This window comes from Haliotis rubra, unplaced genomic scaffold (genome assembly GCF_003918875.1).
Source record: "Haliotis rubra isolate DU_JTF1 unplaced genomic scaffold, ASM391887v1 Scf675, whole genome shotgun sequence".
Classification (NCBI taxonomy): domain Eukaryota; kingdom Metazoa; phylum Mollusca; class Gastropoda; order Lepetellida; family Haliotidae; genus Haliotis; species Haliotis rubra.
The window spans coordinates 139,028-165,167 of NW_025767385.1; the positions used below are offsets into that span (position 1 = coordinate 139,028).

General features: G+C 38.4%; 1 protein-coding gene and 2 long non-coding RNA genes across 3 annotated transcripts in view; 2 read left to right on the forward strand and 1 right to left on the reverse strand.

Annotated features, from left to right (window-relative positions):
• The window catches only part of LOC124257833 (uncharacterized protein PB18E9.04c-like), a 198,574-nt gene that overhangs the window by 14,755 nt on the left and 157,679 nt on the right, over positions 1-26,140 (forward strand). The gene's annotated exons all lie outside the window — the stretch shown is intronic.
• On the reverse strand, positions 3,960-19,033 carry LOC124257831. Its single transcript, XR_006893379.1, has 3 exons — positions 18,981-19,033; positions 13,100-13,112; positions 3,960-4,024 (listed from the first exon to the last, which is right to left on the reverse strand). It is a non-coding gene; the product is annotated as an uncharacterized LOC124257831 (long non-coding RNA).
• LOC124257828 lies at positions 17,729-25,283 on the forward strand. The gene is made up of 4 exons (XR_006893376.1): positions 17,729-17,847; positions 18,190-18,195; positions 18,268-18,274; positions 25,271-25,283. It is a non-coding gene; the product is annotated as an uncharacterized LOC124257828 (long non-coding RNA).

Sequence of the window (26,140 nt, forward strand, 5' to 3'; positions counted from 1 at the left end):
AAATGTAACTAAGGAGAGTGAAAAGAGCCATGGAATCAAGGTCCCAGATAGAACAATCAAAGGCTGATTGACCAACCATGAGTAAATATACAATCAGATAAGCTAAGCAACGGTATTACCTCAATTAACAAAGATGTCACAACCCACTCTCTGACAGAATGAATCAATAGCATGCATAAACAGGCAATTAAATCTATCATAAATAAAAACTCTCAACCAGGAGTTAACTGACTCAGCTCCCTATAACAGTGAATACCTTTGATTGGTTAGTTCATTTCCTGGTAAGCCCTATTTTGTGTAGTCGAGATCAAAGTGCACGTAAATGTATTACGTTACTACTAATATGGTTCTACGTGGCAGTGTTATTCAAACAGTGCTGTATTTGTATTATATGTACATTGTTTCTGATAGATCAAAGGCGGTGGTACCGCCGCCATATAGCTGGAATATTGCTGAGTGCGGTGTAAAACTAAACTCACTCAAATACGATGGCGGTATTTCGACTTTGAGTCAGCTGTAAAGCTGGAATCCCCTTGAATAGTATGGCCATTTCCAGAGGTAGCGAGTGTGTAAAAGTTATGTCACATTTGCAATAATGCAGCCATATAGTGACGAATGAAAGGCATACATTAAGAATAAACAAATACCTATGTCATCAAAAGCCATGAAAGTATAACGAGCAGAGTATCTGATATTTGTAAAATATGTTTGCGTATTAAGCGCTTCTGTATATATATATATATATATATATATATATATATAATATCCGTCTTCACCAAAACGGATGATATGTTTGATTGTTGTTCAGCAAAGATTAGGTAACGCTTGCTATGTAGACAATCTTACATGGACAGAAACAATCGGTATTGAGGAACGATAGTAATCATCCGGTTTGACAATCCGATCTATGAAGACGTTCAATACATAGAGAATACTATACGAGGTCTCATTACATACGACTTATACGAAACGAGTGTCCTTCCTATCATAGGAAGGTCACGAGTTTCGTATAAGTCGTATGTAATGAGACCGAGTGTGGTATTTTATTTATTACCCACGTCTTACATGTATTAAACTGACAAAATAGCGTATTTTTGTTAATATTTTGGTTTCAAACCGAAACCGGTTTCATAAAGAGGTTGCGGAAGAGTTTTGTCCGGTAGTACAATATTTGTATGACGTCACACTGTAATGACGTCACTGCCTTGGAAACCGACGTCACGATTCATGTCAGTTGTCATCGCCTCGTACAGCCTCCTACAGTAAACTACTCCGTAGCACCCCGTTTCTTGGTTTGCAGTTGCTACATTTGGCTAACATCACTGGTGGAAACATTGTGTTTACGTTTTTCGACAGATATATTGTCTCAGTTCGACTCAATAAAAACACATATCGATCAGATCAGCACATCTTGTTTTAGCACATGATGCGTTCACTCTCTTCTCTCTGTGCCTCTTAAACTTTACATTTTCCACATCTCTTTGGAAACATCAGGGTCTGTTGACTTGTATATGTATGACACCTTCGATCCGATATTTCTCTATCCCGGGTCAGACATTATATTGATCGTGCTATTTTATTCGATATTGAGTCATGGCTTGGTTTGTTGGCATAAAAGTTGATATCCTGTTGGGTGTTGCTCGAGAGGTGGATATAAGTTTTATGATTCGTGGTTTACAGCATGGGAAAATCATTTCACCAGATTGCGGAACCTTCATAAATATATTTCAGATGAGCGTTCTTACACTGTCTTCCCAAAGGCGTTTCATCCCGCAATGTGTAGTGATGCAGTTGTCAGAATCCTTTTCTTTAACGCACTGTTGTCAACGCCTCTACGTGTTTATCACGACAGCCATCTAAAGTATTAGACCTATTCTGCATGCTTCTTTGAGTATGTTCATGTAACTCTTTGCGGAGGTGCGCTGTGTGTGTTTATCATTTGACTTCTGTTAAACCTCTGTATATAAACATGCATATATTTGTACTTGTGATAACTTACCTTTCATTTTCAAAATTGTTGGTTAGTTTTACTGTCCAGAAGTCGTCCCAAATAATCCGATTTTTATGGTTATTTATTATAATTTTATTTTGATGCACCCTTATATTTTTCGAATTTTATAGCTCGTGCTTCCCTATTATAATAGGTAGGCTGGTAGCTATCCGATATTCTGTAACTGTACCTGCAGGTTTGTCGTATATATCGTCCTTCTCGCATAATTTCCAAAACTACCTACGTGAGCTACAGAGGAATGTTGTATAACCTTTAAAGCCTCTCCAATGTTCAGCCTTTCGATGACTCAACACATTTGTTCACGAACTGTGAGGTTTTTTGATTGGTAGGACATTAGGTTAATAAACGCCACGGCGGCAACCATAGCATGCTTGTTATCTAATCACATCTACATACACTGCGAGGCACGATTTTGTTAAAAAACACTGCTTTAATAATGAACAAAGAGCAAACACTGGCGGCGAAAGTGATCCCATGAAGCTATTGAACCAATCGAATAGAAACATAGCCAATCCTTGAAAATAAGGCAGAAATCATGATCTTCGTAAAACGTAAATGTTTCCTTGGGAAGGATGTTCTCTATAAAAAGAACATTATGTCTTCAAAGGTAGGCATATGCGCACTAAAGCTGTCGTTGGCATAATCCATTCAACTCGCAACTTTTCCTCTCGATTGTCGTACCTCTGTTTACCAAGGAGAAACATGTAGGACGGGTGTGCATGGCAATTGCATAACAACGCCGGCCATTTTAAAATAATCCATTAGCACGATCAACAAAACATACCATGTCATCGTTTATAGTCACATGGCGACAGAATTATCCATGTGTCTGAAATCACAGTGTCATTACGCACGTTATATATTTTCCCTACTACTTCAAGTTCACACGAACTAGTGTCACCGATGTACAGCTAAAAGCAGCTACCCGTGATGATACGGGATAGAATTAATCTTCGGCAACCCATGTTTGTCACAAGAGGCGGCTCGCGGACACATGTCATCGTATTCCATCTGCGTAGAACGATGTTGATGCTGTTGATCACTGGATTGTTTGGTCCAGTATGTACAGACCGTTGCACTAAAGCTGGAATATTGCTGAGTGCGGAGCGAAGCTGTTGCAAGATGAAACGGTACATATGCATCTGCACATTAAAGATATTATGTGATCAAGTTTGGTTTGTATATTAACCTTTGTGTCAATGGGTGGTATATGCCAAGTAACATATTGTGGCTTTGTTTGATAAAAGTGTAGGCTCTTCATAACAGAATGTTATTGTGCACATGTGAAAACAAGCAAGTATACAGTTTTCCTACACAATTCGGTTATTCTATATGGAGAGTTAACTAGCAAGCAAACATAGACGACTTTTGGTATTTGTCGTTGTTCCATTCGCTAGAATGATCAGAAGACAATTGCAATTGCAGACTGCAGACAACAACTGCAGACAACATTGTCCACAGAATGTAGTCGATTATCTCCGACGACCAAGCATACTTATATGAGGATTGACCTCCAAACAGGACACACATTGAGCATTTGTGAATGTATGCATAAGAACCAGCATCCGCCATCTTTGCCAAGCTTCGGGTAGCTCTTCAGGCAGAATGGTGGGCAATTCAAGCACACGTAAGGTAATGAAGTGTATTGCATCAAGGGCCGTGGATTTATCGCCCAACACTTGGCACATACCAGATATGGACACACAAGCCAAAAAGTAGTTTTAAAGATAATTATTGTCACTGCACCTTCAATACCAGTTCGTTAGTTCCTTCAGTATTGTTCCTAGTAAATCATGTCGAGCACATTCCAGCATCTTTATCATTTGATGTCTTAAGTTAACAACTGCTGATCTACGTGCAGCAAGATTTTGCAGAAAAAAAATATAAAGTAAATGTTATCATGCATTTTTGTTCAAAAGACAAGTCAAATACATTTCTAATTTTACAAGGGGCGGTGGGGTAGCCGAGTGGTTGTAGCGTTCGCTCGTCACGCCAAAGGCCCGGGTTCGATTCCTCACACAGGTACTATGGGTGAAGCATATTTCTTGTGTCCCCCGCCGTGATATTGCTGGAATATTGCTAAAAACGGTGTCATATCCAACTCATCCACTCGCTCACTCCACATTTCACCCGTTTGTGAAAATAATTACGATTAGTGCCATTCTCAAGTTTGTCTTTTACCATTTGTTGGCGATAAGCAATTTTTGACAAGTGGGTTAGGATCATTTCACTTATTAGAAAACAACTTGTATTATTTATCCATTGCTATGACAAATCCATGCACACATTACATGAGTTGCTTTTATTTGAATGTATTGAACATGCAAGATGATCCTTTGTTTTAAAAAAACCCACCTTATTCAATGATAAGATTACTCATTAGCATTGAGTAGATGAAACTCAGCGAACCCTCCGTATTTGATCAATTGTAGGTCTCAGGTTTATGGGAAACGGCATGCACAGCTACATTGCGGACACTACATACCACACCAGATATTGATGTTACAAACATTTTTAATGTTTACGTGGACAACATTGGAAGTCAGTCATTGTCAAGACATGTGACACAACATTAGGGTACTATGGTGACGGGCATTACATAAAGAGGGACGCGTTGCTCTCCGGTGTAGTGTCTCCGTCCACATCGTGCATTAGCGTTTCCAGTCATGTTTCAGGTTGCAGCGGTCGTTCTTCTTCTGGGTAAGTCATTTACTAGCTCGATGTCAAAACGGAATTATTCATATTATATCACCTCAAAATACAACACAAAGTTTGTTTGTTTGTTTTAATTTATGTAATGAATATCCAATACATTATTTTCCTTGCCAAAAGGTTTTAGTTATGAATCGTTATATATTTTATAATAAGTTAAAAAAAAAGAATTTTCTTGTAACATTCCTTCTCGTCATCATTGCCTGCTCACTTGTGACTTTACAATTACTTTAAACAAACGACCAGACCATTTCAACAGTCAGTGTAAATTATTTGACAAAAAGAAGCGTCCACTGAACGATTCTGACTTTGTCCTTGTTTTCATATCGAATCCCATGTGTTTTATATTTTATATATGATAAAACAGTTAAGGATATTTTAAATGTTATTTATCATTTAATTATTGCATTTTTAAAAGAAATAGAGTTGTTACATAAATTTTAATAAATTATTTGTAAATAGATAAGTATTTTATCTTTGGCAGTTTAATTGAGCAACTGTGATTGTTAGTGGCTGTATCCTCACAGGGGGTTGAAGTACGGTAAAAGTATTGTCCTGTGGGGGTAGGTAAGTCCCAAAACATTCATGGTAAACTAAGCTTACCAGTGAAAGTAAACGCAGCATTTTCCGATGTTCAGGTATGTTTAAATTTACCTATCATCACCAACGGCTTAAAGGGATGTCCCCATGGTCCCTTGCATGGTGATCTACTTTCAATTTTTGGTAAACTCTAGTCCTTTTTCATAAAGTATTGTCTGTACGATTTGTAAAATTTTAAAAGTTTATTGCTAATTTCAATTCTCTAACTGTGATCATGTACTTATTTTACTGTCCTTTGTCGACAGTTTTTTTTAATGTAATTGTGTTTATTGCTAATTTATAACGTTTTAAGTCACAATATCACTGACATATTGCCGATGTGACTCACTCACTCACTTTATTCTATCTATTGGTGTTGAAAGAATTACAAAACAAACGTTACGTTTTATATTGTAGGCAGACACGATTCATGGTTAAGTTATGATAAAACATACAATATATGGACGTGGTTATACAAGGATTTTTAATGTCCCCATGACCAACTTCTTCCAGTCATTTATACCATACATGTCGCTAAATATAAACCTAACCTGCCTTTATAATAGCATTAATTGATGTAGTTCTGGACGTAACACGGACATGTTTATAATTTGTACCATCAATTTGAAATTTGATTGTTAGTGGTTGTATCTTCGAGTGAGTGAGTGAGTTATAGTTTAGAGTCACATTGGCAGTATTTCATCCATATCGTGACTAAAATTAGTTACAAATTCATGACAAACAAATTTCACATTTTTAAAATCCATCAACGAAGAACAGTAGAAACAACTAGAATATCACAGAAACAAGAATTAAAACAAGCATCTATCTCTAAAATTTGATATCAATGAGGATAATACAATATTTTTAATGAAAACGGTCTGAGTATCGCCTGATACTGAAAGTTGATCATCATACTAGTGCCATGGGGACTTGCAGTGCTTTTGCTACCAGCATTGACCCTAGCTGGATTTACACCATCCATTCAACCGCTGGTGACTGTATTCAATTTTAGCCATCATTTATAACAACAAATATACTACGATTGAACGATTGGTAGAGCTTGACCTTGAAAGTCCTTGAAAATTTACTTTGAAAGTTTTGGGACTTGCGTACCCTCTCAGGAGGACAAGTATTGTGAGACCCCTGTGTGATCAACAACCTTTATTCGACGTAAAACCCCTTTGTATATTGGAATTTTGCGTCTAATGTTATATTATAATGATTACATGCTTGAACTAAATACAAATATGTGATATTTTATTGTTCATGTTCTTCAGGTTTTTATGCTTTAAACATTATTTTAATTTATAAATTGTATCCTTCACGATATGCGGGAATTTTCTTGATGTGATGTTCAATCGTAACTCCTGCACTCATGAATGAATACCTAGCACCTGTCCTTAATGGATACATAACATCTGATTCACATATTATTCTAGTTCTACTATGCGAGGAATCTTGGGGTCGTTTGTTGAAAACAGGCGAAGATCCGGGTTAGAATTGGTTTTCAGCAAACCATGCTTGTCGTAAGAGGCGACTAACGGGATCGGATGGTCAGGCTCGCTGACTTGGTTGATATGTCGATGCTTGTTGATCACTGTCCCCAGAGTCGATTATCATCCAAACCCAAACTGTGGTTGAAAATTGCACATTTGAGTACACAGCTAAGGATGACCAAATAGGACCGCATCGAGGCTCTCGGCTAGTACGAGTTGTATATGGTCACTGCCATTTTCCGAACCAGAAGTATTTGAAGATATCTTGAAATCGTTTGGTCAAGAGGCCAAGATGTACTGATATAACCTTGTATTGGTAAACACGCGGCGTTCACATTGCCCCATGTGGTTTAATTTAATCAAATGCGTCTTTATAATGATAAAGGGAAGATGTTTACTCTGAACGGATATCTGAAAGTTGAACGTTTGGGAATAGAGCGAACTGTATTCATTCACGCACGCTCGCTCGCACACACGCACGCACACATTGACACATACTGATAGTGAGAGAGATGTTTGGTGGCTGAATGACAAAGGCGAGAAATGCAGTGGTGCCTCATGTCGTCAATGTTATGTCATTATGACTACCAGCTTGAAGTCTGGTTGAAAGATTGTTAATTGTTAATTAATAATCGAAACATTGCAATTACAGTGAGCGAATTCATTATCAATATACCGTGTCTACTTCATTGATAATAATAATAGTAATGGATAGCATTTATACAGCGAAAATATCTCCGAAAGGACAAGTGTTGGAATCTTGTATTTGCACCGGAGTGTGATAGGCAACCAATGTAGAAGCTGCAGCATGGGAGTCGCATGAGTGTGCTTCCGTCTCTTCACCATAAGACGAGCTGCACTGTGCTGTACTCGCTTGAGACGAGCGATCTCGTCAAGAGGGAGACCAAAGAAAACTGAATTGCAGTAGTGCAGCCTTGAAATGAGAAAGCAGTGGGATGAGGTCTTCAGTGAGATATGATATAAACATATTAAGAAATTGATCACGTGCATCAGAAATACATGTTTCTTAAAATGCTTAGTTTTTTTCAGTTTACTGTCCATCAGCTTAGGCAGAAACCTGTGACACTTGTAAAACTACATACGGTACACCGGCCGCCGGAGCAAAATGCGCGTAAGTCATTTTACAAGACATCTTGTTTGCAGAGGATACATTTCAGCACTTGACAATAATGACCAGCTGATATGATGTATATATGTATACATGCGTATATATCCTTTAAATACAAATCATTCGTTACAACAATCCGCGCGAAATATCATTAATAGATGCTGAAAAGCACTTTTTTAGGCATTCCACTACAAAGAAACAGAAATTTTATTTGTGACGTATGTGAATGCACAAATACATTCTATTTGCAGTAGTGCACTCATGTAGCGAAATACATAAACATAAATTCGTACATCTGTGGTTTGAGATGTGAGATGTTCAGACGAAGTCACTGTTTATCTTTTCAGAGCACTGAAGACGTACCTGACCTGTCTGGAGACCTCGGGGAAAGGTGACGCCGGGTGTCCTCCGGCAACTGCTGACGCCGCGACCATAGAGACAGATTATACAGGGGATACTTGCAGTACATGTATGTTGAAATCTGAGTTTAACATATATTTGAGAGATCTGCGATGTCAGGGATTAGTTGACATTTTCCAGGGGTCTCTGAATATTGCTGTGTCATCCAAAGTGCGTTAGGAGCATGGTTCTTCATTGTAATTTACCGTAATAATTGAGATGAGTGTTTGTTGTATTGGGCAAAGAGTGGGTGAGTGAGTGAGTCACATCGGCAATGTTTCAGCCATATCGTGACTTTAACAAATTACAAATTTTGGGCAAAGGAACAACACGAAACTAATTAGAGTTCGATGAGCAAGATGTGTTAAACCTGCGTATTTTGAAAAGACAAATGATTTTGGGTGGGTATACACTGAAATGAATTGTTGGAACATGGACGATATCATGTAAATAGATGGATGATCACGTACATATTGTATGTTGCATATGGTGGTGGAAATAGGTACATGCGGAAAGGTAATATGACGATAAATAGTGTAATATGTTATACTCTATAAGAAAGATGATTGTTATCGAATGTGTTCCCCAAAGTCGTGAAATAAGTGAATTGGGTGCATAATGGACAGATTTCAGAGTAATAATGCTAACATATATCTTAGGAAATGCTTATCCTTGAGATACGTGTAAGAGCACATAAACTTGGCATTTCATGCTCAATTAAATTTATCTGCACTTTTCTTTGCCTGTTTACTTGCAGCATTTACGGACACCTGTATTTGTCAGAAGGAATTCTGGAAAACTGACCAGAGCGCAGCTCAGGAAGCAGATACTTGCACGTAATAAATAGTACTAGTACTAGTATTTGATAAAGGTGTAAACAAAGGAATCCATCATTGGAAATATGTATTTTTAGGATGGGGCAGGAATGGCGAATACTACACGAAAGCCTCCACTGTGTGGCATAACAGCAAATAGTATGTGTAAGAAAGTTAACATGAAAGGAAAACATGAAAATACAAGTGTTCATTTACTTATTTCCAAATTTTCATCCACAGTGCAATATAAAGACTGACAAGAATCTCGGAAAAGAGTATTGGAACATTTGCACTTGCATGTGTTCCTTTATTCGTTTTCATGAGTATATTTGAATACCATTGTTTGTTTGTTGTTTAACGCCACACACAACACTATTCAAGCTGCATGGCAGTGGTCTGTAAATGACGGAGTCTTGACCAGACAATCCAGTGATCAACATCATGAGTATCAGTCTACGCAACTGAGATACGATGTCACGTTTCAACCAAGTCAGCGAGACTGACAACCCGATCCACCCTAGCATCGGTTGCTTACCCGTATCGTTATATGTTTATTTGAATACCAATGGGTACATTCGTTGTCATAACTATCGCAAATCCCATTATCTTTAACTAAATATACTGTATATCCGTTGTGTGCCCTCATAGCTAGGTATGGTATGTTTTGAGTCCATTAATGTTAACATCATACGTTACTATTCGTTCGATCTGGAACTTACGTGCATCCATTAATACGTCTCTTAAACACAACACTCTATTGACACGTTTGCTGGATTCATAACACTTCCAGCTATGTCTTACTGGTAACGTTGTACTTTGCATTGTCATCTATAGAGATGTCATCTCTGTTTGTTGTCCATAGTGCCACTCAGACCTACATCACTTGCTTGAAGGAAAAGACAGCCCTGGCCTGTGATGGTACAACCAGTGTAACAACCCTAGCTACCGGTGTAGAGACCAGGATGAAAGCACTCGACACTCCAGCCTGTAGTAAGCCTTAGTCCTTTTATTAGAATTATATTATAGTTGACTTTGCCCATTGTGTTGCTTTATTGTGTTGTGGAGGCTCACTTTTGTCTGAGAAAAAGCAACATATGCAAACGAGATACTCTGCAGATGATGTGCCACTGTATTTTCAATAACATTGAAGTTGTGTCCATAACCAATGTATAAGAGGTTCTTTATATAACACTTTGCACTTGCTTTATCAGTATGTACTGATTGAAACACTTACCTGTGGTTTCAGCTGTCACCACCGCCTGCCAGTGTGAGATTAATTCAGCCAAAGCAGACATCTCCATCGATGCCCTGAAGTGCACGTGAGTAATTAATCAGGCTGAAATGCTGAAATATTATGATCGATATATCTCCAAACCACATTTCAAGCTAACTTGGCCTCACATATTGAGACGGATCAGAGAATATTTTAAGAGTAAGTTATGTACACGAGCTGTGGTTACTTTAACCATCGTAGGGACACTGAGAAGTTGATTCAAACGACTGGGGAAATCTATTGTGGTACATGTACAATAGTGTCTGGAATATCAATCTGCTTTTAAGTATTTTCATACCCAATGCTTTCTGTTCTCATTTTCAAGGGGTTGTGGACATTATTCGCACCTGTATATATATATTTATGTTTTTGCAACAGTGTCCTGACTAATCTAAGGACTTGTCTCTCTGCCATCACCACCACTACCGAAATTGGGTGTACCACCCTCACCCAAGCAGCTCTTCTTACTGACACAAATACCAAGATAACTGCCGCCAAGTGTAAGTAGTAGCGGAAACGACACACCCGTTTCAAACAAACACGTTTGTGACCTAAAGCTTACATGTATGGTAAAACAGAGAGTCCACAATGGAAGGGACCCTTGAGCAAAGCATGACAATCACGTTGACATACCTACTCAGAATCAGATGGACCAATGCATGATACACAGTGGATTCTACAGTATTATATTAATTGTATACTCAGCACACATTTAGCATTGTGAGGTTAATTCATCTAATTGATATCATAAATACATCTACATAAACCTGTGGATCGAGTTCTGAATATATTGTCACTAAGTTGTTTCTCTTTTAAAAATACAATGTTACACTATGTTGATCAGGTTAGGTTGTCTGGTCGATACATTTCCATAGAAAGATCACATCAACGAACGGAACATTTGTGACATTTGTTTCTTTGCAGGTGGAGGTGAACACGTGACCTTTGCTCTGACGTCACTGATCGTATCAGTCGTTGCAAGCATGTTCCTGTAGCAAGATGTCAACATGTGTCAAGATGTGTTGCTTTGGTTTGCGAATATCATGTTATCCTTTTTTTCACACCTGAAGTGTCCTTCTCTCTACAGCATATGATGATATTAGATACTGCTGAATTTACTTTCATCGCTGCTGTTTCTAGGTTTTTATTCCAGTTAGTCTGTGAAATATATAATTAACTTTTTCAAGATCTGAAGTGTCTTTCCTCAGTATTTGATTACCAATGAATGATATGAAATCTACTTTCATCCCTCCTGTTTGTATATTCTATCCCAGTTAATCATGCATCGACACCTGGGTTGATCCATGTAATCATCTGCCCATGCAATATCAAAACATTCACTATTTACGTGATCGCTCTGTATGACGTAAGTTTTTACTGACAAACAGGTTGTGATCATGTCAATACGTTTTTCGACTAATGAAATTTTATTTGCATATTTTGTTTTTCGTTATGATAATAATACAAAGATGATGTGAGCAAATAAATATGGACCAAAGCTGCTTGAGACAGTATTCCGGTTACATCATGGAGTGTCAACTTTATGGGAGAGGAAAGCCTGAAGTGATGCAGACTTCGACCGCTTTGGTAAAACCCACGATAATATTATTAGTGTTGACAAACCGAAAACAGTCAGGCATATATTTCAACCAACGGTCATAGTTTTCCGGTTGGCCCAAGGTACAGAACTGAGTCACACGTGCCGGATAAAATGATCAGCATACTATCGATATTTTAGGTGTATGTACATGTGTACAGTGATCGCAAAGTGTGTCTATCCACATGGTGTTATGTTACTGGGACCACATAGACATAAACTAGATTAATGATTGGATGTGATTGACTATACGTATTATACGCGATATTGAAACCTTGACTCAACCACTGATCTACACGTATCCATTGTGGCTTACTCATCCATCTGTCATTACAAGACCGAGAAATCACGTGCAAAGAACGTTTTCAGAGCAAAAGAGCTTACTAATGTCCGTCTGTTTATGACTGTGATCCAGGGGTATAAAATTAAGATTCCTTAGTTAAAGAGTCTCAATGTATTCCTCGGCTGAAATCTGGAATACCATAACGCGAGACCGGTCATAATCACAGGAGTGTCTTGATAACCCCTTTTACAGAATTATATAGAAGGTGGTACATGATTTCTACTTGTATTTAACATATCACAAAGAGGAAAATGAATGGTATCCAGTAATAATCTTATCTGTTTATGTTCATATGGAAAACGAATAATTCGCAAACAACTAGTTTTACTCATTTGTCTTAAAATATAAAGTTATTGAAAACTTAGAGTCAAAAGTCAGATAATTGTAAGGCTGTAACTGAACCACCTTTCACGTCACTTAACCCGTTTTGCTTTGTCTTTATTTAATTGCAATGGAATGATTCATTACACATTTCTGTTGCCGCTATTGTGAATGGAACATATTTAATTTTATTCATATTTTTCTTTAGGATTTTCATACAATGACACATTTTGTATTCATTATTGGCAAAGAACCACGTCGCATTTCCCTACATTCTGAAAATGTTCACCTCAACCACAGTTTCTTGTGTTGGAGGACCTGAAAACATATTTTCAGGTGACCAAATAATAACCAAACCTCGATTTGCTCTATATTGTGATACAAACATACATTCAGAACAAAGAATCGAATTGTATTGTACTTCACATGTACACCTTACGAATTTGGAAGTGAGTGAGTGAGGTAAGATTTATAGTAACATCGGCAATATTTCGGCAAATATCAGTTATATGAAAAATATGTCGACGAAGGACAGTAAAATAATTATCAAAATTATCAAAATTAGAAATTTAAACATTAATGCAATTTTTAAATGACACTACTAATTAGATCAATACAATATGAAAACGGGCTATAGCAACTGAAGGTAGATCACCATACAAGGGATCATGGGGAATTACTGACTGAGTACTTTTGCTTCTGCATGGACCCTTGTTGGATTTAAACCATCGTTCCAGTTGTAGGCGAGTTTTGCCAAAAATAGCCAAACAATAAAAGTACATATATTCTCCGATTTACGTTGAATCGAATGGGACTTACATACCCTCTCGGGGAAACAACTGTTTTACACTTCTTCAACCCCCTTTAAAGGTATTGCCCTAAGTATTAAATGAGAATTGATATCAGGAAAAGATCCTGCATATATGATGAAATTAATATAGTGAATGAGTGAGTTAAGTTTTACGCCGCACTCAGTGATATCCAAACTATATGGCGGCGGTCTGTAAATAATTGAGTCTGGACGAGACAATCCAGGGATCAACATCATGAACATCGATCTGCGCATTTGGGAACCGGTGATCACCCGATCCCGTTAGACGCCTCTTACGACATGCATGGGTTACTGAAGATCAATTCTGACCCGGACCTTCACGGGTGATATTAATATAGAAGACTTGATGGTAAATAAGTATCATCCCTGTGGTGAGATTATGGAAAAATCAATACAGTCAAGCAGAACATGCTCAACCATGATTCGTTTATCACAAGGGATACAGAATGGAGGATCCTCACCTTTTAATGGATAATCATTTGAATGGCCAACACGGCACCGTCTTATGATTACCTCTTCAAAGTACCTCCCCAGTCCAAGTAGGCGTAACCTATAGTTTTGTTGTTTTAATTATTTATACACGCTTGAGTGTTCAACTTCTGTTGCATGAGAGAGAGAGAGAGAGAGAGAGAGAGAGAGAGAGAGAGAGAGAGAAGAGAGAGAGAGAGAGAGAGAGAGAGAGAGAGAGAGAGAGAGAGAGAGAGAGAGAGAGAGAGAGAGATTTTCTTCCGGTCAAAATGGCATAATCGTTTTTTTGTGGTTACTGATCCGCATCTAAATTTGAACCTACACCCATAAGCTTAGATACCTCATCTAATCGCCAGCAGTAAGAGTCAACTATATAACCCACACAATGGAAGTCTGACCAAGCACTTTGTGTATCCCTCTAAATACAATGATAAAAAGAAAGGTGGGCGAATCAGCCAATGCCTTTTCGTTGAGATGCTACATTAACACTAAAATTCTACCTTTACATGCAATGGAATGTGATATGATGGTATTCATAAAAATGTAATCTAAAATTGTGCACTAGTACAATTATCACTTCACGTGCTCCAGTGTATGATGTTCATACGCCCATGAAGCATCTTCACGTCATTCGTTCAATTCAATAACACAAGAATAAACAAAATTATTGACACCATCCGACATACCTGTTTTTACATGAGCAGTGGTATGTGTCACTGAGTCGGTGATAATTGGTCAAGGCTGCAGTCAGTAAGGTTCCAAATATATATGTATATAATCAGAAAACATAGCATCATGCCACAGCGTTTTCAGTTAAACCCATTATCATGAAGCAAACATATCAGAACGTTTAAGGCCGTTTCACACGCCCATTTGATTGTCAATGCGTCGTAAAATCACTCAATCTCTAAGACAGGTTCCCGTACTGTTTAAAACCACCGACATGTCGACATATACCTTTCTCATGGATGTTATCAAACGGAACCTATTAAGCACGTCATTGATCGATTTGATTGTGTTTCTGCAGTCCGCTGGTCTTCAAAAGGAACTGATATAGTAAAATATCGAATAATCACCGTACTTTGAAAGACGGTATAAGAGGGATCTCGTGATACTTTTAGTCACAATTTTACGCACTCATGTCCCAGACCTCGACGTACTTGCGCCATTTCTGATGGTGCAACTGCTAGCGGAGGTCTAACATGTGACCAGCATCAAGACTCTTGTCTTCTCTCATTCTGCCTGTGAAAATAAGAATAGCATTCCTTCATGCCGCTTACATTATGCTACAAGATATATCTCCTTCTCGCCTGCTTTCCTCTCCTCCTTGGCAATTAGTGAGTCCACACGTAGATCTAACACTATCCATATTAAAAAATTCAGACACAAACAAATTGCATTATAGGCAAGAATATGATCAATTAAGAAGTAAATATAATACATGCAAATCCATATTTACAGATGGATCCCAGGATATTGGAACCAGGATAATATCTTCTAGAATACTGGATAACAGCTCTGCCAGGGCAGTAATTTACCAGCATCTGAACATCATCTTTTTATGTGCGTTCGTCAAACATCACGTCATCTTGGGGACCCAATGAATTCAGATCGCAATGGTAAGGGGGAAGTCAAAGACACCGTGACCTTTTCCTTTGATGTAACGATTGAGCTTATTCGCGGGTGCAAGTTTGGTAGTTGTGAAGATTTCTTAGAGTTGTATTTATGTAGCCCTGGAAGGTGACATATCCGCACCCTGTGATATGGTGCATTTTCCACGATAGTAAGGGACCTGACAGGCAATGCAGCGACCAAGATACGTTTCACCCACTCCAGGAGTTCATTTCTGCGTGGTAGACCCCTGTCGTCTAGGAAACGCTAATGCCGCCAATTTTGTAGCATGCAATATTTGTTAAGCGACCTTTTTCGTTGTTTCGAATATCTGGATAGAGCTTGAGTGTATCTTCTCGTTATTCCAATTATTTGCTCGTTATTTCAATTATGTTTTCGTTGCTTCGAGTATATTCTCATTACTTCAAGATTTTGGAGTATTTTCTCGTTACTTCAATTGATTTCTCGTTGCTTCAAGTTTCTTTGAAAAACCTGAAATTTCAAGTGTTTGAAAGGAACTTGAAGTAACAAAACAGATATAATAACGTCAGCACTGATTTGAATTTGAAATGTCACAACATAATGTCTGATTCTTCTAATGTCATTAGTCAAGTTTTAGGTGGTGTCCAGCAGCATCTAGAAAGTCCAGTGGTGTTTCCTGCCTGGTGAGCAGCTTGTCCTTCAGACTCATCAGTCGATTTTATGTCTCCCTGTAGACACGCTTTCTTGTGAGTGGGGGCTGCTCCAAATTCAAGTTGAGCAATCTTTGCCGTGTCTGCAGCCTCAATCTTCTTAATCACTTCAGTGAATCTAAAGATATTTGGATGGCGATGGGGTAAGGTCTGGATGATTCTGCTGTGGAATGCCTCTAAGTTGTTGTTGGTGCTGAGTCTGTTGGTGCGTGTGGACTTCACATGTGGGATGAAGTTTCTATTAGTTAATTAATATTAAAAGTTTAAAATTACCACTCCACTGAATTGGTGAGCTTGGAGCATGTTGTTACTGTATACACACACATACAACTCTTTCATCTTACTTAATAAATAACAAGTTGTTACTGAACCTGTTTTAATCCTCTACTCCCAACTACTCCCTCTATTACCCCACCTCTGGGCTGTTCCATTATACCCATAGGTACGTGCATAATTCTGCCTTGACTTTTTGTAGAGGTTTTGGCATGTGGAAGTTTTGGGAGATAACACTTCCATCAGCTCTGAGCAGACATTAATTGTTTTCATCAGTGAAGACGAAACGTCACTCGGACAAACGACATGCAGTCCGGGACCATCTCAATCTATGACGACGATGTTGTACTGTCAATAACTGTAACGTCTGTAAGTATTCATTCTCTTAGCCCTGAGTCGACAGGCCACTGCCTTTGGACCAACTATGTTACCCGAGGCATTCGTCACTGATGACGTCACTAACAGGAATTGTTTCAAGGGATGTTCGCAATTACTACATGTAGTTTCCAGAGAACATAGTTACCCTGTATCTAACCGTTCTTAGTCTATCCGATGCCTGCCAGGTATGTGTGTAAACTTGTATCAGGGTTGTTTTTTTTTTACCGCGCCACAGGAGCAACAAGTGGTCATGGGTGCCTCCCATTTGTATCATACCCAGGGCGCACCCGCGTTGTCAGGACATTACATCACATTTTCCGTGCGGTAGACATATCTCCAGTTTGCATAGGGCATTGTCCTGTTTGGCAATATGAGGTGCCTGACGATGTGTTTTAGATTGAACTTTGACAATTTCCTTTATACAGTGATAGGTTCCTGTTGGCCTTCAGTTTAAACAAATTACCATACTAAAGTGATCTATCTAGGAACTACATCGTTAGTAAACACACTGCGCACATAGATATCAGATCTTCCAAATTCACAGACTGCTTGGAAGAAGGCAGTTGCTAAAACGACATAACAACAAATACAAAAAAGGAATGACTGAAACTGACTGACGTTTAAATGCAACTGGTCCGATACACACGCTTTAAATGAGTGAAACGTATTCATGGAAAGTTTGAACATATCATGAAAGAGAACACCAGAAATGAGCTTCATGACTTTTACACTAAGCGATTTGTGGTTCGAACCCAGCAAGTGTACAACCATGTTTGGCTGTCACAGATGTTGACAGTCGTAATAGTTGGCTAATTTGGGGATGTTTGGATTGAACTATTATTATTCCTTCAATGATTATCGGTTCCTTATGGTCAACTGACAACCATGAGACCATTCAAAAAGGTATGAAACGTTGTTTGTCACCGGAAGTAGTGACCTACTTACCAGCCCTATTTATCACCAAATATATATTTAATGCCACTATTGTATTGCTTATTTACATTTAATACACACGGGACATCATTCTAAGACGTATGTATTCTCTATTTTATAATAAAGCAATGGTGTGCCTATTTACTTTCTTGTCTGTTTTACCTGCACGAGTGTGTAAAGTGTAGCTTATCCCTTCCTGCATACGTGCAGTTTCTTCAAGTACATGTACAAGGGTGGTTAGTGCGGTGTAACGGAGTTACTCTTGAGGGGGAAAAGCTAACTCCACTAACTCACCTCCTTTCAAAGCCGGCACACAGTAATAAGCCCATCGTATTCTCTGTCCCAGTACTTGATCTTCCTGGATACGCGCAGTTTCTTTAAGCACCAGGTTAGTTCGTGCAGTTTAACTGTTTTGATCTCTTAGGGGAAAGGCAATTACACAGCTTCTTTGAAAGCAGGCACACAGTAATAAAACCCTCACATTCGCTGTCCCACGAAACTATCTTCACGGTGGTTAAGATACATGCTGCATTGTCTTTTTACACAGGGTGTAAATAATCTCAACAGATCCTTTTTCTGTCGCACAGACAGTACACTGGACATAGCAGTCTCACATTTAGTCTTAAAACACCTTCACTTGGATCATAAATCTCGACAACTTTGTCCCTGTGTAATGTTGACTGTAAATTATGTCTCCGCTGAGGTTATTACGTGAGATAAGATTGTCCAACTGCAGTGGCATATTTTCATTGTAAACCATGCTCTTTATCTTAAATCTCGTGGTGAATTTAATGTTGTTGTGGTGGTCTACATTTACAACATCACAGAGAGTTAGTCCTATTGCATCACAAGTCATCAGTAACAGGTTAATCAGAATTAATGTAGCTGCTTCATGACTAATATCAAGGCAGGTGATCAGTCTATTTTTACAATTTATTATCGGGATTGAATGAATGAAATGAAATTTTGACAGTTAGTTGATATTGCATAGTAAATTCCAGTAAATGAGTGATCTGCCTTTCAGTCCACAAAATTGTTTTTGTTACTAAATTGTTGGGACGGTTACTAAATTGTTCGTCACGTCAAAGACACGGTTCTATTCCCCACATGTGAACAATGTGTGAAGCCCATTTCTGGTGTGCCCCTGCCGTCATATTGCTGGAATATTTCTGAAAACGGCAAAAACTAAAACTCACTCACTACTAAAATGCTGCTGCTTAATGATGTTAACAACTTTCTCGAATCTTCAAATTAACAATTTATCAACTTCATTTATTACTTATATTTGCGAAAAAAGATCTTCTTAAAGTTATCTGAAATGGGTATAAAAGGCACCATGTGGCAGCTCCTATACCAAAACTTAATATTGTGGCTTAAAATCAAATGAATATGGTATACAACAGCGTGTCGGACAAGGAAGGGTCTTGTCCTACTGTTTCTTTCTACTCTTTATCAATGATTTAATATGTAAAGTTAGAACCTTAAACAATGGTATTCGCATATACGGTATTGATACCCTCTGTACTTCATTGGCTGATGACACTACACTTCTACTTCTCTTAAAGGTCTGCAGTCGTCACTTGACACTGGGTATAGCTATGCTTGAAAGTGGCTGCTTACATATAACGGTTCAGAGAGTACTTGAATTATGTTCCGTAAATTCTAAGAAAGGCCAAGGTGATTATTCTTTCAAATTTGGCGAAACAGATATTGCTATAAGTGATAGTGTCAACTATTGAGGTATCATGCTTTCCTCTGATTTATCCTCCAAATCTAGACTGTTGGCATATTGTCAAAAACCACGACAATCTGCAAACTCCATAGGTAATCTCGGGTTAAACAGTACAGATCTCCATCCATCCTCCTCTGTAGAACTATGGAGGAGGATGGTACTCCACACACGTTTCCATGGGTGTGAACGTTTACCTATTCTGCATGGTAGAGACTATGAATTGGTCTAAAGCACGCATATATTTTGCCAGTATGTGGAGTATGGATGGCTATGTACATAAATGTAGACAAATAAGCCACATTTCAAAATAAAACCACGGCGCCACAGTATATCTGACACGCTTCTACAAGACATCTTAAACAGTGACCATCTTGAAATTGGGAAGTTTCTATGTAAATCCTCATGGCTTGAAATAGTTAATAACTGTGTTAATGAAACTGAAACTGTACGATGGGTTACTCAAGTCTGTGTGAGACAGGATATGTCCGGATACCGCCTAACCCACTGTGCGTTTGGTGTACATAGACTACAATGTTTTATTGTTTGATGTATGCTTATCTACAATATAGAGACATCTTACAATGTTGTGTACGAATCAATTCTCGAGCAAAAGTTTCAAAATATTGTAAGCTCTGTGAAAGACACTGTAATGACTATGCCTGCCATGTAATTCTACATTGTGAACATTATTTACCACAGAAATCAGTTCTTTTCCAAACTATAAGTGCTGTCTCTTTTTTTCCGGAGGTGAAATAACGGTTATTGAGCAAATAGATGAAATGTCATGATTGTCCTGTTTTGTAAATACCTGTATTCCATGGTATCCTCACTCATGGTATCCTCACTCAAGTGTGTATTTTAGATCTTTCCTTGCCATTGCTCTGTACATGTGTGTACCTATCTTGTGAATATGTTGTTGTGAATATTTTATGTAAATATGTATATTATCTTCGGATTGAAATCTAGAGGAAATTAATTCATTCATTCATTCATTCTAGTAACTGGCCTTGTCGCCTCCAGTAACAGACAGCGACACAACAAGCACGATGCCACCCGTGACAATACCACACTATTATATTACGTTAACAGGACATAGAAGGCAAGTGATACATCATAAACGGTTCGAAACAGGAAACGACGACCTGTTCCTGACCCGGGACGCCATGCTGGTGTCACCTGAATTATTTGCTCTCAATAAAAGGTTAGATAAACGTTAGCTCTTACTGGTGTCCTTGGTTTTCCTTCAAGCATTTAACACAATGTTCAATCATATTTCCAACCACAAAAAAACGCGGCGCATTGCGCGTGTTAACACTTGGTTTTATACATATCTACGCTGCGCACAAGTGCTACCAGTTTCGTAATTTCTTGCGTGGACTAAAGACACGTGTGGGTTTGAGGTACCTCAACAACTCTGCCCATGAAGAAGGAACGTCGTTTGGACAAACGGATATTGTCTTTAAAAACGAATGAGACTATTTTGCATTGCTTTATTACTAATAAAGAACGAAATACTTAAAAAATGAAATTGACTAACTATAGTGAGTTATTAAGATTAGACATGGCGATGGCACGTTTGGTTTAAACGAGTAACACGTGCACTTTCCTGTCAGATGTTAATCCAAGTGACAGGACGATTCCAAACGATTCAGTTTATACTAACATATTGAATCAATTATAGGCACAAATGTACACATTGTTCAGTCGTTTAAAACAAACGTGCTATCGCCATGTCTAATCTTAATAACTCACTCCAGTTCATTTTGACGTATATAGACACGTACTCTTCAGTCACGGCACAGAAGCAGAAAGCGTGATTCGTCACTGAACCATACACGTCGCCAGTTTTGTAGATCCAGAATCGAACGTTATTTCACCATCGGGTCCGTCGATGTAGTGAAAATACACCTATGCGTTTTTTGAGTATATATGTGTTTTACTATTGACAGCCTTGTCTTGTGTGATCTCTTGCGGTTTAAGGATGTCCACGAACAGAGAATGTGTTACATGGGTGTTTTCTTACTAATTACACGTGAAGATCCAGATTTGAACTGACCTACGATAATGGTGATGTCAGTCTCTGATTATCTAAAGCTGGAACATTATTACTGTGACGTTCGTGTTAATGCAGTGCAACATATTGACTTATCTGTGACATGAAAATTGTACTTTCAGTATTCCTACTGACAGATAAAATATACAAATCTTCAGTCATTCTGAAATAGGCTATGTGAAAAATGTTTGTCCACAAATAAGAACGATGAATTGGAAATTAAATCAAATTTGGGAAAAGTGAATTCACAGTACAACAAATAACAGATATTTTTGGCTACATGGTTTTAATTGTTGTATAACGTTATGACATTTTTCAGATTATTTCGGATTTTAAGTTATTTGGCAATTCATCATACCCGATCGAAGAAAAGCGGACTATAACTTTCACCAGCCTTGTCTCTTGACAATCACTCTTCTATTTCATACTCTGAACACACAATAACGTGTCACAAAAACTCCTAGTTTACGAGAATCGTTGTGGGAGTTATCTTCTTATCTGTGCTCGAAACAAGAGGTGTCATGAGTATCCTTCATGGCGTAGGACATGTCACAGCATATCTTACAGTACTGCTGAAATATATGCCATGTACTTAAAAGGACAGCGTCACATATATAATGGGCATAAAGCTGCAATTGAAAACAAAGATTAATCATTTCACCAGCTCATAACAGCAGGCGGAATATAACCTACATGAAACTGTGCTTCAGACAGAACAAGCATTTGTAAGATTCATGCTTACACAAAATTATATATGGCAATCATTCATACCTTTCATTATTGATCATCCCATATGACAAATAAGCTACATGTTATAATCTTGTATTTGTGTTTGTTTCAGTCAGTAATGATACTCGAACTTTGTGTGTGGTGTTGTCGCGTGCCATTGACCATTATGAGCTTTAGAGCACATTTTAACATTCTTTCATAGTCTCCTGTTCATATATGCTAATAATGGTGATCGTTTATTGGTGATGCTTGTAACGTTAAGAAATTGAAGATATGCTTAACTGTATACTCTCCCAAAAAAGAAACGCATATAGGAATTTCAACTGTATTTTTATTTTGTTTATTTTGAAACATCTTGTAGGCTTTATGAGTCAATGAAATATAGCGAAATTGCACACTGGGAATGCAGACGTATCCGTCTTTGGCACCAACTCAAGGAAAGTCAGTTTGAGTGTCACATGGAGACTCGTGGTTGCGCTGAAGTCAATACCTCGTGTGACCACCGTGGGCATCCAGAACTGCACGGCATCGCCTCGACATCGAACGAATAAGTCTCAGAATCTCGTGTTGCCCAATCGCAGCCCACTCTGCCTGTAGTGCCTGTGCGAGTTGCTGAAGTGTCTGGGGCTGAGGGTTACGGCGTCGCACCCGTCTGTCCAGGGCATCCCACAGATGTGCGATCTGGTTTAATTCCGGTGATCTTGAGGGCCAGGGGAGCACATTGATGTTGTGGTTCTGGAGGAAGTCTCTAGTGTGAAGTGCAGTGTGGGGCCTGACATTGTCCTGTTGAGACAACTCCCACAGTACCGTTGAGCTGTCAGGTTGCCCTGGATCATCACCTAATCACTTCTCCTACGGCAGGTGATTTCTCCCCACATCATAACACTGTCCCAGCTGAATCTGTCCACGTGGGTAACGCAAGCGTCGGCGACACGTTCACGTCGACGTCTGTACACCCGCATTCTTCCATCGCGTCGTTCCAATAGAAATCGTGATTCCTCACTGAACCGGATTCTACGCCAATTCGGTAGGTTCCAGGCCTGAAGGTTGGTGCACCATTGAACTCGATGTCGACGATGTTGTTGTCGAAGCACAGGGCCAAAATAAAATCTTATTTCACGTAAACTCTCTCAACCTGTTCCTGACGGTCTGTGCAGAAAGCCTCTTCAATCCGGGCATTTGTCGAGCGGTACTGGTCGCCGTAGCTGTTAGATGACGCAGGTGATGTACCCGGATGTAGCGATCCTGCGCCGCAGTGGTCGCTCGAGGTCGCCCACTACGAGGGGCATCTGCTACCGAATTCTGCCTGCGATATCTCTCCCAGAGCCGTGAAATGGTGCTTTGGTGAACATTCATGCGTCGGGCAACTGCACGTTGAGACTGGCCAGCTTCAAGCAAACTTTAGACGTGACATTTTGCGTTTGTCAACAATATTCCAAATACAGTGAATAATCGACAGACAGCGATCAACCTTTTATACCCATCATTGAGACTATCTGATCCCCAACTTTCACGTGCATTGCATGTGAATTGTGTATTCTGTGACACTACACGCCGAAATTGAAAATCATGCTGTTAAATACGGGTATTTTTACGGATGGTGCGTTTTGTTGTGATGTTTCAAAATATAAACACCATAGGACTCATAAACAGAGCAAAACCTTTTGCAAAATGAATCACGGTTTAATTCATTGCTTCATGAAATTGCTATTTTCATGATGCGTTTCTTTTTTGGGAAAGTATATTAAGTATATTTCTGATTGAATTGAAAATATCTCTAATGCGTTTGTACATAGGTATAACTGAATTCCAAATATCATGAATTAAATAAAATATCTTGAATTATTTTTAATAGGAGTATTTACAATATGATTGTAATTGTTTTATTGATGCCTTAAACACGTCTAGACTATATGTGGGGTGTTCAGGGGCGCTGGATGTACGCCTGATACCAAGCTCAAGTGTGGTAGCTCTTCAGGCCGAATGGCGGACAATCAAATGTCAACCCTACGCAAGTTGATAAATTGTAAATCATCAATAGGTTGTGCATATATTGCCCAATGTTGGTCACACTGCAAATATAAGCACACACGCCAAAAACAAACTTCACAAACAATTATCGTCATCATTTCAAAGGGCATCGTAAAATTTTAGCTCAAACATGCCAAAGTGAAGGACATTTCGAAATGTCACTAACAGATGTTACGATGTAACGTAATTTCACGTCATATAAACGTCATAATTTGTTTATAATGATTCGTTAACAATTGCTCAACATGATAAAGTCGGAATCGAGAAAAAATCTCTCGGTTGGGAAGAAATATATTATGCTAAGTATGGAAATAAATTTGGTGCTTTTGTTTCAATGTGTTCAATATACAAGCTGATCCTTGTAGAAAATACATGCAATTTAATACTAAGATTACTGACGAAAAGATATCATACTTTGCTCAGATTTAGAATCGTCTTCAGCACACCCTTGATCACACCTTTTGATCAATTGTTGATCTCAGGTTGATAGGAAACGGCATTTACAACGAAACTGCGGACTCTGCATTCTATCAAGTTTTTCATTTAAAAAAATATGTTCTAATTTTACATGCTCAACACTGAATGTCAGTTGTTGTCAGGTCATGTGACACAACATTAGGGTACTATGGAGACGGGCATTACATAAAGAGGGACGCGTTGTTAATTGGCGCAGTGTCTCCGTCCACATCGTGCATTAATGTTCACAGTCATGTTGAAAGTTGCAGCAGTTGTTATTCTTCTGGGTAAGTTGCTTACTCGCTTAATGTCAAAGCGGAATTATTCATATGTTATATCACCTCTAATACAAAATATGTTTTATCTTTGTAATGAATATCCCTATCAACGCATTAGGTTGTGAGATAATACATATTTTAAAAGAAGTACAAACGCAAATAAACTGTAAGCTTTCTCATAACATTCCACTTGTAATCACTGCCTGCTCACTTTGGAAATATAAAAGGTCCACACTATTTCCACAGTCAAAGGAACAGACTTTACTAAAAGGTGCTGAAAAAGATGCCTCTGCGATCTTAAATAGTTTGACTAAATTTCACTATTCCACCGGTAGGACATATTGTTTGCCGTTGTTGTGTTATCGCAACTTATATTTGTTTAATCTCCATTTGTCCAACTTCTACCATATTATTTATGCCCTAAAAATAGTGTTGCTAAATAACTATTTGCAAACAGACTGTCTGTGCCTGTACCTTGAAGTAGTTAACAGTATTGGGTCCACAGATGTCTTCCTGTGTTTTCATCATAAACATGCTTTCTTTGAATGTTTGGCTAAACTTGTCAGTATTCGCCAACACCTGACAGGATGATGTAAACCCAGCCGAGCTGGGGTACTTGTATCCATGATCGCTTGCGTCATCATGTAAAGTAAACGATGTAAAGCCTCTTTGTATATTAGAATGTTGTGTTATCTTGATAAGGTTACGTGATAGTTTTAAATACAAATCTGTGACATTCTATATGTTTTAATGTTCATTGTCTACAGGTTTTAAGATATAAACCCATTTTTTTAATCGCATCCTTCACAATATGCTGGAATATATTTAATGTGACGTTCAATCTTCCCTGATTCCCATATTGTTTCTTTCTTCTACGTGAATAATCTTGAGGACGTTTGATGAAAATTGCACGTTTGAGTATATGCGAACTTCACATATACGGATCTGTTAACAAGGTAATCTTTGTTACTACATCGTAGTATGAATTACTCTTGC